Genomic DNA, 13,045 nt, shown 5'->3' with positions numbered 1-13,045 from the left:
CGACAAGACACGAGCCGCCTCAGAGGGCAGGGCACCCGGCCTGCGGACAGCATGGCTAAACCGCTGCTGCTGCTTTTGCAGGTTGCGCCGTGTGTTTTTGGTCTGACTGCAACGACGACGAACTGCAACGATGGAAATTCATACTTCCTGCCGCCCCGCGGAACCCTGGAACCTGGAAATGCCGATAAGCTACCGACTCGAGTGACGTCACCTGCAGCGACGGAATATCAGGAGCGACGAGACACGAGCCGCCTCAGAGGGCAGGGCACCCGGCCTGCGGACAGCATGGCTAAACCGCTGCTGCTGCTTTTGCAGGTTGCGCCGTGTTTTTTTTTGGTCTGACTGCAACGACGACGAACTGCAATGATGGAAATTGGTACTTCCTGCCGCCCCGCGGATCCCTGGAACCTGGAAATGCCGATAAGCTACCGAATCGAGTGACGTCACCTGCAGCGATGGAATATCAGGAGCGACAAGACACGAGCCGCCTCAGAGGGCACGGCACCCGGCCTGCGGACAGCATGGCTAAACCGCTGCTGCTGCTTTTGCAGGTTGCGCCGTGTTTTTTGGTCTGACTGCAACGACGACGAACTGCAACGATGAAAATTCGTACTTCCTGCCGCCCCGCGGAACCCTGGAACGTGGAAATGCCGATAAGCTACCGACTCGAGTGACGTCACCTACAGCGACGAATATCAGGAGTGACAAGACACGAGCCGCCTCAGAGGGCACGGCACCCGGCCTGCGGACAGCATGGCTAAACCGCTGCTGCTGCTTTTGCACGTTGCGCCGTGTTTTTTTGGTCTGACTGCAACGACGACGAACTGCAACGATGAAAATTCATACTTCCTGCCGCCCCGCGGAACCCTGGAACCTGGAAATGCCGATAAGCTACCGAATCGAGTGACGTCACCTGCAGCGACGGAATATCAGGAGCGACAACACACGAGCCGCCTCAGAGGGCACGGCACCCGGCCTGCGGACAGCATGGCTAAGCCGCTGCTGCTGCTTTTGCAGGTTGCGCCGTGTTTTTTTGGTCTGACTGCAACGACGACGAACTGCAATGATGGAAATTGGTACTTCCTGCCGCCCCGCGGATCCCTGGAACCTGGAAATGCCGATAAGCTACCGAATCGAGTGACGTCACTTGCAGCGATGGAATATCAGGAGCGACAAGACACGAGCCGCCTCAGAGGGCACGGCACCCGGCCTGCGGACAGCATGGCTAAGCCGCTGCTGCTGCTTTTGCAGGGTGCGCCGTGTTTTTTTGGTCTGACTGCAACGACGACGAACTGCAACGATGGAAATTGGTACTTCCTGCCGCCCCGCGGATCCCTGGAACCTGGATAATGCCGATAAGCTACCGACTCGAGTGACGTCACCTGCAGCGACGGAATATCAGTAGCGACAAGACACGAGCCGCCTTAGAGGGCACGGCACCCGGCCTGCGGACAGCATGGCTAAACCGCTGCTGCTGCTTTTGCAGGTTGCGCCGTGTGTTTTTGGTCTGACTGCAACGACGACGAACTGAAACGATGGAAATTCATACTTCCTGCCGCCCCGCGGAACCCTGGAACCTGGAAATGCCGATAAGCTACCGACTCGAGTGACGTCACCTGCAGCGACGGAATATCAGGAGCGACGAGACACGAGCCGTCTCAGAGGGCACGGCACCCGGCATGCGGACAGCATGGCTAAACCGCTGCTGCTGCTTTTGCAGGTTGCGCCGTGTTTTTTTGGTCTGACTGCAACGACGACGAACTGCAACGATGGAAATTTATACTTCCTGCCACCCCGCGGAACCCTGTAACCTGGAAATGCCGATAAGCTACCGACTCGACTGACGTCCCCTGCAGCGACGAAATACGAGCCGCCTCAGAGTGCACGGCACCCGGCCTGCGGACAGCATGGCTAAACCGCTGCTGCTGCTTTTGCAGGTTGCGCCGTGTGTTTTTGGTCTGACTGCAACGACGACGAACTGCAACGATGGAAATTCATACTTCCTGCCGCCCCGCGGAACCCTGGAACCTGGAAATGCCGATAAGCTACCGAATCGAGTGACGTCACCTGCAGCGATTGAATATCATGAGCGACAAGACACGAGCCGCCTCAGAGGGCACGGCACCCGGCATGCGGACAGCATGGCTAAACCGCTGCTGCTGCTTTTGCAGGTTGCGCCGTGTTTTTTTGGTCTGACTGCAACGACGACGAACTGTAACGATGGAAATTCATACTTCCTGCCACCCCGCGGAACCCTGTAACCTGGAAATGCCGATAAGCTACCGACTCGAGTGACGTCACCTGCAGCGACGGAATATCAGGAGCGACGAGACACGAGCCGTCTCAGAGGGCACGGCACCCGGCATGCGGACAGCATGGCTAAACCTCTGCTGCTGCTTTTGCAGGTTGCGCCGTGTTTTTTTGGTCTGGATGCAACGACGACGAACTGCAACGATGGAAATTCATACTTTCTGCCGCCCCGCGGAACCCTGGAACCTGGAAATGCCGATAAGCTACCGAATCGAGTGACGTCACCTGCAGCGATGGAATATCAGGAGCGACAAGACACGAGCCGCCTCAGAGGGCAGGGCACCCGGCCTGCGGACAGCATGGCTAAACCGCTACTGCTGCTTTTGCAGGTTGCGCCGTGTGTTTTTGGTCTGACTGCAACGACGACGAACTGCAACGATGGAAATTCATACTTCCTGCCACCCCGCGGAACCCTGGAACCTGGAAATGCCGATAAGCTACCGACTCGAGTGACGTCACCTGCAGCGACGGAATATCAGGAGCGACGAGACACGAGCCGTCTCAGAGGGCACGGCACCCGGCATGCGGACAGCATGGCTAAACCGCTGCTGCTGCTTTTGCAGGTTGCGCCGTGTGTTTTTGGTCTGACTGCAACGACGACGAACTGCAACGATGAAAATTCATACTTCCTGCCGCCCCGCGGATCCCTGGAACCTGGAAATGCCGATAAGCTACCGAATCGAGTGACGTCACCTGCAGCGATGGAATATCAGGAGCGACAAGACACGAGCCGCCTCAGAGGGCAGGGCACCCGGCCTGCGGACAGCATGGCTAAACCGCTGCTGCTGCTTTTGCAGGTTGCGCCGTGTGTTTTTGGTCTGACTGCAACGACGACGAACTGCAACGATGGAAATTCATACTTCCTGCCGCCCCGCGGAACCCTGGAACCTGGAAATGCCGATAAGCTACCGACTCGAGTGACGTCACCTGCAGCGACGGAATATCAGGAGCGACGAGACACGAGCCGTCTCAGAGGGCACGGCACCCGGCATGCGGACAGCATGGCTAAACCGCTGCTGCTGCTTTTGCAGGTTGCGCCGTGTTTTTTTTGGTCTGACTGCAACGACGACGAACTGCAACGATGGAAATTTATACTTCCTGCCACGCCGCGGAACCCTGTAATCTGGAAATGCCGATAAGCTACCGACTCGACTGACGTCACCTGCAGCGACGAAATACGAGCCGCCTTAGAGGGCACGGCACCCGGCCTGCGGACAGCATGGCTAAACCGCTGCTGCTGCTTTTGCAGGTTGCGCCGTATTTTTTTGGTCTGACTGCAACGACGACGAACTGCAACGATGGAAATTCGTACTTCCTGCCGCCCCGCGGAACCCTGGAACCTGGAAATGCCGAAAAGCTACCGACTCGAATGACGTAACCTGCAGCGACGGAATATCAGGAGCGACGAGACACGAGCCGCCTCAGAGGGCATGGCACCCGGCCTGCGGACACTATGGATAAACCGCTGCTGCTGCTTTTGCAGGTTGCGCCGTGTTTTTTAGGTCTGACTGCAACGACGACGAACTGCAATGATGGAAATTGGTACTTCCTGCCGCCCCGCGGATCCCTGGAACCTGGAAATGCCGATAAGCTACCGAATCGAGTGACGTCACCTGCAGCGATGGAATATCAGGAGCGACAAGACACGAGCCGCCTCAGAGGGCACGGCACCCGGCCTGCGGACAGCATGGCTAAACCGCTGCTGCTGCTTTTGCAGGTTGCGCCGTGTTTTTTGGTCTGACTGCAACGACGACGAACTGCAACGATGAAAATTCGTACTTCCTGCCGCCCCGCGGAACCCTGGAACGTGGAAATGCCGATAAGCTACCGACTCGAGTGACGTCACCTACAGCGACGAATATCAGGAGTGACAAGACACGAGCCGCCTCAGAGGGCACGGCACCCGGCCTGCGGACAGCATGGCTAAACCGCTGCTGCTGCTTTTGCACGTTGCGCCGTGTTTTTTTGGTCTGACTGCAACGACGACGAACTGCAACGATGAAAATTCATACTTCCTGCCGCCCCGCGGAACCCTGGAACCTGGAAATGCCGATAAGCTACCGAATCGAGTGACGTCACCTGCAGCGACGGAATATCAGGAGCGACAACACACGAGCCGCCTCAGAGGGCACGGCACCCGGCCTGCGGACAGCATGGCTAAGCCGCTGCTGCTGCTTTTGCAGGTTGCGCCGTGTTTTTTTGGTCTGACTGCAACGACGACGAACTGCAATGATGGAAATTGGTACTTCCTGCCGCCCCGCGGATCCCTGGAACCTGGAAATGCCGATAAGCTACCGAATCGAGTGACGTCACTTGCAGCGATGGAATATCAGGAGCGACAAGACACGAGCCGCCTCAGAGGGCACGGCACCCGGCCTGCGGACAGCATGGCTAAGCCGCTGCTGCTGCTTTTGCAGGGTGCGCCGTGTTTTTTTGGTCTGACTGCAACGACGACGAACTGCAACGATGGAAATTGGTACTTCCTGCCGCCCCGCGGATCCCTGGAACCTGGATAATGCCGATAAGCTACCGACTCGAGTGACGTCACCTGCAGCGACGGAATATCAGTAGCGACAAGACACGAGCCGCCTTAGAGGGCACGGCACCCGGCCTGCGGACAGCATGGCTAAACCGCTGCTGCTGCTTTTGCAGGTTGCGCCGTGTGTTTTTGGTCTGACTGCAACGACGACGAACTGAAACGATGGAAATTCATACTTCCTGCCGCCCCGCGGAACCCTGGAACCTGGAAATGCCGATAAGCTACCGACTCGAGTGACGTCACCTGCAGCGACGGAATATCAGGAGCGACGAGACACGAGCCGTCTCAGAGGGCACGGCACCCGGCATGCGGACAGCATGGCTAAACCGCTGCTGCTGCTTTTGCAGGTTGCGCCGTGTTTTTTTGGTCTGACTGCAACGACGACGAACTGCAACGATGGAAATTTATACTTCCTGCCACCCCGCGGAACCCTGTAACCTGGAAATGCCGATAAGCTACCGACTCGACTGACGTCCCCTGCAGCGACGAAATACGAGCCGCCTCAGAGTGCACGGCACCCGGCCTGCGGACAGCATGGCTAAACCGCTGCTGCTGCTTTTGCAGGTTGCGCCGTGTGTTTTTGGTCTGACTGCAACGACGACGAACTGCAACGATGGAAATTCATACTTCCTGCCGCCCCGCGGAACCCTGGAACCTGGAAATGCCGATAAGCTACCGAATCGAGTGACGTCACCTGCAGCGATTGAATATCATGAGCGACAAGACACGAGCCGCCTCAGAGGGCACGGCACCCGGCATGCGGACAGCATGGCTAAACCGCTGCTGCTGCTTTTGCAGGTTGCGCCGTGTTTTTTTGGTCTGACTGCAACGACGACGAACTGTAACGATGGAAATTCATACTTCCTGCCACCCCGCGGAACCCTGTAACCTGGAAATGCCGATAAGCTACCGACTCGAGTGACGTCACCTGCAGCGACGGAATATCAGGAGCGACGAGACACGAGCCGTCTCAGAGGGCACGGCACCCGGCATGCGGACAGCATGGCTAAACCTCTGCTGCTGCTTTTGCAGGTTGCGCCGTGTTTTTTTGGTCTGGATGCAACGACGACGAACTGCAACGATGGAAATTCATACTTTCTGCCGCCCCGCGGAACCCTGGAACCTGGAAATGCCGATAAGCTACCGAATCGAGTGACGTCACCTGCAGCGATGGAATATCAGGAGCGACAAGACACGAGCCGCCTCAGAGGGCAGGGCACCCGGCCTGCGGACAGCATGGCTAAACCGCTGCTGCTGCTTTTGCAGGTTGCGCCGTGTGTTTTTGGTCTGACTGCAACGACGACGAACTGCAACGATGGAAATTCATACTTCCTGCCACCCCGCGGAACCCTGGAACCTGGAAATGCCGATAAGCTACCGACTCGAGTGACGTCACCTGCAGCGACGGAATATCAGGAGCGACGAGACACGAGCCGTCTCAGAGGGCACGGCACCCGGCATGCGGACAGCATGGCTAAACCGCTGCTGCTGCTTTTGCAGGTTGCGCCGTGTGTTTTTGGTCTGACTGCAACGACGACGAACTGCAACGATGAAAATTCATACTTCCTGCCGCCCCGCGGATCCCTGGAACCTGGAAATGCCGATAAGCTACCGAATCGAGTGACGTCACCTGCAGCGATGGAATATCAGGAGCGACAAGACACGAGCCGCCTCAGAGGGCAGGGCACCCGGCCTGCGGACAGCATGGCTAAACCGCTGCTGCTGCTTTTGCAGGTTGCGCCGTGTGTTTTTGGTCTGACTGCAACGACGACGAACTGCAACGATGGAAATTCATACTTCCTGCCGCCCCGCGGAACCCTGGAACCTGGAAATGCCGATAAGCTACCGACTCGAGTGACGTCACCTGCAGCGACGGAATATCAGGAGCGACGAGACACGAGCCGTCTCAGAGGGCACGGCACCCGGCATGCGGACAGCATGGCTAAACCGCTGCTGCTGCTTTTGCAGGTTGCGCCGTGTTTTTTTTGGTCTGACTGCAACGACGACGAACTGCAACGATGGAAATTTATACTTCCTGCCACGCCGCGGAACCCTGTAATCTGGAAATGCCGATAAGCTACCGACTCGACTGACGTCACCTGCAGCGACGAAATACGAGCCGCCTTAGAGGGCACGGCACCCGGCCTGCGGACAGCATGGCTAAACCGCTGCTGCTGCTTTTGCAGGTTGCGCCGTATTTTTTTGGTCTGACTGCAACGACGACGAACTGCAACGATGGAAATTCGTACTTCCTGCCGCCCCGCGGAACCCTGGAACCTGGAAATGCCGAAAAGCTACCGACTCGAATGACGTAACCTGCAGCGACGGAATATCAGGAGCGACGAGACACGAGCCGCCTCAGAGGGCATGGCACCCGGCCTGCGGACACTATGGATAAACCGCTGCTGCTGCTTTTGCAGGTTGCGCCGTGTTTTTTAGGTCTGACTGCAACGACGACGAACTGCAACGATGGAAATTCATACTTCCTGCCGCCCCGCGGAACCCTGGAACCTGGAAATGCCGATAAGCTATCGACTCGAGGGACGTCACCTGCAGCGACGGAATATCAGGAGCGACGAGACACGAGCCGCCTCAGAGGGCACGGCACCCGGCCTGCGGACAGCATGGCTAAACCGCAGCTGCTGCTTTTGCAGGTTGCGCCGTGTTTTTTTGGTCTGACTGCAACGACGACGAACTGCAACGATGGAAATTCATACTTCCTGCCGCCCCGCGGAACCCTGGAACCTGGAAATGCCGATAAGCTACCGAATCGTGTGACGTCACCTGCAGCGACGGAATATCAGGAGCGACAAGACACGAGCCGCCTCAGAGGGCACGGCACCCGGCCTGCGGACAGCATGGCTAAACCGCTGCATGCTGCTTTTGCAGGTTCCGCCGTGTTTTTTGGTCTGACTGCAACGACGACGAACTGCAACGATGGAAATTCATACTTCCTGCCGCCCTGCGGAACCCTGGAACCTGGAAATGCCGATAAGCTACCGAATCGAGTGACGTCACCCGCAGCGATGGAATATCAGGAGCGACAAGACACGAGCCGCCTCAGAGGGCACGGCACCCGGCCTGCGGACAGCATGGCTAAACCGCTGCTGCTGCTTTTGCAGGTTGCGCCGTGTTTTTTGGTCTGACTGCAACGACGACGAACTGCAACGATGAAAATTCGTACTTCCTGCCGCCCCGCGGAACCCTGGAACGTGGAAATGCCGATAAGCTACCGCCTCGAGTGACGTCACCTACAGCGACGAATATCAGGAGTGACAAGACACGAGCCGCCTCAGAGGGCACGGCACCCGGCCTGCGGACAGCATGGCTAAACCGCTGCTGCTGCTTTTGCACGTTGCGCCGTGTTTTTTTGGTCTGACTGCAACGACGACGAACTGCAACGATGAAAATTCATACTTCCTGCCGCCCCGCGGAACCCTGGAACCTGGAAATGCCGATAAGCTACCGAATCGAGTGACGTCACCTGCAGCGACGGAATATCAGGAGCGACAACACACGAGCCGCCTCAGAGGGCACGGCACCCGGCCTGCGGACAGCATGGCTAAGCCGCTGCTGCTGCTTTTGCAGGTTGCGCCGTGTTTTTTTGGTCTGACTGCAACGACGACGAACTGCAATGATGGAAATTGGTACTTCCTGCCGCCCCGCGGATCCCTGGAACCTGGAAATGCCGATAAGCTACCGAATCGAGTGACGTCACTTGCAGCGATGGAATATCAGGAGCGACAAGACACGAGCCGCCTCAGAGGGCACGGCACCCGGCCTGCGGACAGCATGGCTAAGCCGCTGCTGCTGCTTTTGCAGGGTGCGCCGTGTTTTTTTGGTCTGACTGCAACGACGACGAACTGCAACGATGGAAATTGGTACTTCCTGCCGCCCCGCGGATCCCTGGAACCTGGATAATGCCGATAAGCTACCGACTCGAGTGACGTCACCTGCAGCGACGGAATATCAGTAGCGACAAGACACGAGCCGCCTTAGAGGGCACGGCACCCGGCCTGCGGACAGCATGGCTAAACCGCTGCTGCTGCTTTTGCAGGTTGCGCCGTGTGTTTTTGGTCTGACTGCAACGACGACGAACTGAAACGATGGAAATTCATACTTCCTGCCGCCCCGCGGAACCCTGGAACCTGGAAATGCCGATAAGCTACCGACTCGAGTGACGTCACCTGCAGCGACGGAATATCAGGAGCGACGAGACACGAGCCGTCTCAGAGGGCACGGCACCCGGCATGCGGACAGCATGGCTAAACCGCTGCTGCTGCTTTTGCAGGTTGCGCCGTGTTTTTTTGGTCTGACTGCAACGACGACGAACTGCAACGATGGAAATTTATACTTCCTGCCACCCCGCGGAACCCTGTAACCTGGAAATGCCGATAAGCTACCGACTCGACTGACGTCCCCTGCAGCGACGAAATACGAGCCGCCTCAGAGTGCACGGCACCCGGCCTGCGGACAGCATGGCTAAACCGCTGCTGCTGCTTTTGCAGGTTGCGCCGTGTGTTTTTGGTCTGACTGCAACGACGACGAACTGCAACGATGGAAATTCATACTTCCTGCCGCCCCGCGGAACCCTGGAACCTGGAAATGCCGATAAGCTACCGAATCGAGTGACGTCACCTGCAGCGATTGAATATCATGAGCGACAAGACACGAGCCGCCTCAGAGGGCACGGCACCCGGCATGCGGACAGCATGGCTAAACCGCTGCTGCTGCTTTTGCAGGTTGCGCCGTGTTTTTTTGGTCTGACTGCAACGACGACGAACTGTAACGATGGAAATTCATACTTCCTGCCACCCCGCGGAACCCTGTAACCTGGAAATGCCGATAAGCTACCGACTCGAGTGACGTCACCTGCAGCGACGGAATATCAGGAGCGACGAGACACGAGCCGTTTCAGAGGGCACGGCACCCGGCATGCGGACAGCATGGCTAAACCTCTGCTGCTGCTTTTGCAGGTTGCGCCGTGTTTTTTTGGTCTGGATGCAACGACGACGAACTGCAACGATGGAAATTCATACTTTCTGCCGCCCCGCGGAACCCTGGAACCTGGAAATGCCGATAAGCTACCGAATCGAGTGACGTCACCTGCAGCGATGGAATATCAGGAGCGACAAGACACGAGCCGCCTCAGAGGGCAGGGCACCCGGCCTGCGGACAGCATGGCTAAACCGCTGCTGCTGCTTTTGCAGGTTGCGCCGTGTGTTTTTGGTCTGACTGCAACGACGACGAACTGCAACGATGGAAATTCATACTTCCTGCCACCCCGCGGAACCCTGGAACCTGGAAATGCCGATAAGCTACCGACTCGAGTGACGTCACCTGCAGCGACGGAATATCAGGAGCGACGAGACACGAGCCGTCTCAGAGGGCACGGCACCCGGCATGCGGACAGCATGGCTAAACCGCTGCTGCTGCTTTTGCAGGTTGCGCCGTGTGTTTTTGGTCTGACTGCAACGACGACGAACTGCAACGATGAAAATTCATACTTCCTGCCGCCCCGCGGATCCCTGGAACCTGGAAATGCCGATAAGCTACCGAATCGAGTGACGTCACCTGCAGCGATGGAATATCAGGAGCGACAAGACACGAGCCGCCTCAGAGGGCAGGGCACCCGGCCTGCGGACAGCATGGCTAAACCGCTGCTGCTGCTTTTGCAGGTTGCGCCGTGTGTTTTTGGTCTGACTGCAACGACGACGAACTGCAACGATGGAAATTCATACTTCCTGCCGCCCCGCGGAACCCTGGAACCTGGAAATGCCGATAAGCTACCGACTCGAGTGACGTCACCTGCAGCGACGGAATATCAGGAGCGACGAGACACGAGCCGTCTCAGAGGGCACGGCACCCGGCATGCGGACAGCATGGCTAAACCGCTGCTGCTGCTTTTGCAGGTTGCGCCGTGTTTTTTTTGGTCTGACTGCAACGACGACGAACTGCAACGATGGAAATTTATACTTCCTGCCACGCCGCGGAACCCTGTAATCTGGAAATGCCGATAAGCTACCGACTCGACTGACGTCACCTGCAGCGACGAAATACGAGCCGCCTTAGAGGGCACGGCACCCGGCCTGCGGACAGCATGGCTAAACCGCTGCTGCTGCTTTTGCAGGTTGCGCCGTATTTTTTTGGTCTGACTGCAACGACGACGAACTGCAACGATGGAAATTCGTACTTCCTGCCGCCCCGCGGAACCCTGGAACCTGGAAATGCCGAAAAGCTACCGACTCGAATGACGTAACCTGCAGCGACGGAATATCAGGAGCGACGAGACACGAGCCGCCTCAGAGGGCATGGCACCCGGCCTGCGGACAGTATGGATAAACCGCTGCTGCTGCTTTTGCAGGTTGCGCCGTGTTTTTTAGGTCTGACTGCAACGACGACGAACTGCAACGATGGAAATTCATACTTCCTGCCGCCCCGCGGAACCCTGGAACCTGGAAATGCCGATAAGCTATCGACTCGAGGGACGTCACCTGCAGCGACGGAATATCAGGAGCGACGAGACACGAGCCGCCTCAGAGGGCACCGCACCCGGCCTGCGGACAGCATGGCTAAACCGCAGCTGCTGCTTTTGCAGGTTGCGCCGTGTTTTTTTGGTCTGACTGCAACGACGACGAACTGCAACGATGGAAATTCATACTTCCTGCCGCCCCGCGGAACCCTGGAACCTGGAAATGCCGATAAGCTACCGAATCGTGTGACGTCACCTGCAGCGACGGAATATCAGGAGCGACAAGACACGAGCCGCCTCAGAGGGCACGGCACCCGGCCTGCGGACAGCATGGCTAAACCGCTGCATGCTGCTTTTGCAGGTTCCGCCGTGTTTTTTGGTCTGACTGCAACGACGACGAACTGCAACGATGGAAATTCATACTTCCTGCCGCCCTGCGGAACCCTGGAACCTGGAAATGCCGATAAGCTACCGACTCGAGTGACGTCACCTGCAGTGACGGAATATCAGGAGCGACGAGACACGAGCCGTTTCAGAGGGCATGGCACCCGGCCTGCGGACAGCATGGCTAAACCGCTGCTGCTGCTTTTGCAGGTTGCGCCGTGTTTTTTTGGTCTGACTGCAACGACGACGAACTGCAACGATGGAGATTCATACTTCCTGCCGCCCCGCGGAACCCTGGAACCTGGAAATGCCGATAAGCTACCGTCTCGACTGACGTCACCTGCAGCGACGAAATACGAGCCGCCTCAGAGGCACGGCACCAGGCCTGCGCACAGCATGGCTAAACCGCTGCTGCTGCTTTTGCAGGTTGCGCCGTGTTTTTTTGGTCTGACTGCAATGACAACGAACTGCAACGATGGAAATTCGTACTTCCTGCCGCCCCGCGGAACCCTGGAACCTGGAAATGCCGATAAGCTACCGACTCGAGTGACGTCACCTGCAGCGACGGAATATCAGAAGCAACAAGACACGAGCCGCCTCAGAGGGCACGGCACCCGGCATGCGGACAGCATGGCTAAACCGCTGCTGCTGCTTTTGCAGGTTGCGCCGTGTGTTTTTGGTCTGACTGCAACGACGACGAACTGCAACGATGGAAATTCGTACTTCCTGCCGCCCCGCGGAACCCTGGAACCTGGAAATGCCGATAAGCTACCGAATCGAGTGACGTCACCTGCAGCGACGGAATATCAGGAGCGACAAGACACGAGCCGCCTCAGAGGGCACGGCACCCGGCCTGCGGACAGCATGGTTAAACCGCAGCTGCTGCTTTTGCAGGTTACGCCGTGTTTTTTTGGTCTGACTGCAACGATGACGAACTGCAACGATGGAAATTCGTACTTCCTGCCGCCCCGCGGAACCCTAGAACCTGGAAATGCCGATAAGCTACCGAATCGAGTGAAGTCACCTGCAGCGACGGAATATCAGGAGTGACAAGACACGAGCCGCCTCAGAGGGCACGGCACCGGGCCTGCGGACAGCATGGCTAAACCGCAGCTGCTGCTTTTGCAGGTTGCGCCGTGTTTTTTTGGTCTGACTGCAACGACGACGAACTGCAACGATGGAAATTCATACTTCCTGCCGCCCCGCGGAACCCTGGAACCTGGAAATGCCGATAAGCTACCGAATCGAGTGACGTCACCTGCAGCGACGGAATATCAGGAGCGACAAGACACGAGCCGCCTCAGAGGGCACGGCACCCGGCCTGCGGACAACATGGCTAA

This window comes from Haemaphysalis longicornis, unplaced genomic scaffold (genome assembly GCF_048455015.1).
Source record: "Haemaphysalis longicornis isolate Haplotype H1 unplaced genomic scaffold, Haemaphysalis longicornis Haplotype H1 scaffold_11, whole genome shotgun sequence".
NCBI lineage: Eukaryota > Metazoa > Arthropoda > Arachnida > Ixodida > Ixodidae > Haemaphysalis > Haemaphysalis longicornis.
The sequence above is the reverse complement of the archived record's forward strand: the minus strand, read 5'-3'. Positions refer to the sequence as shown.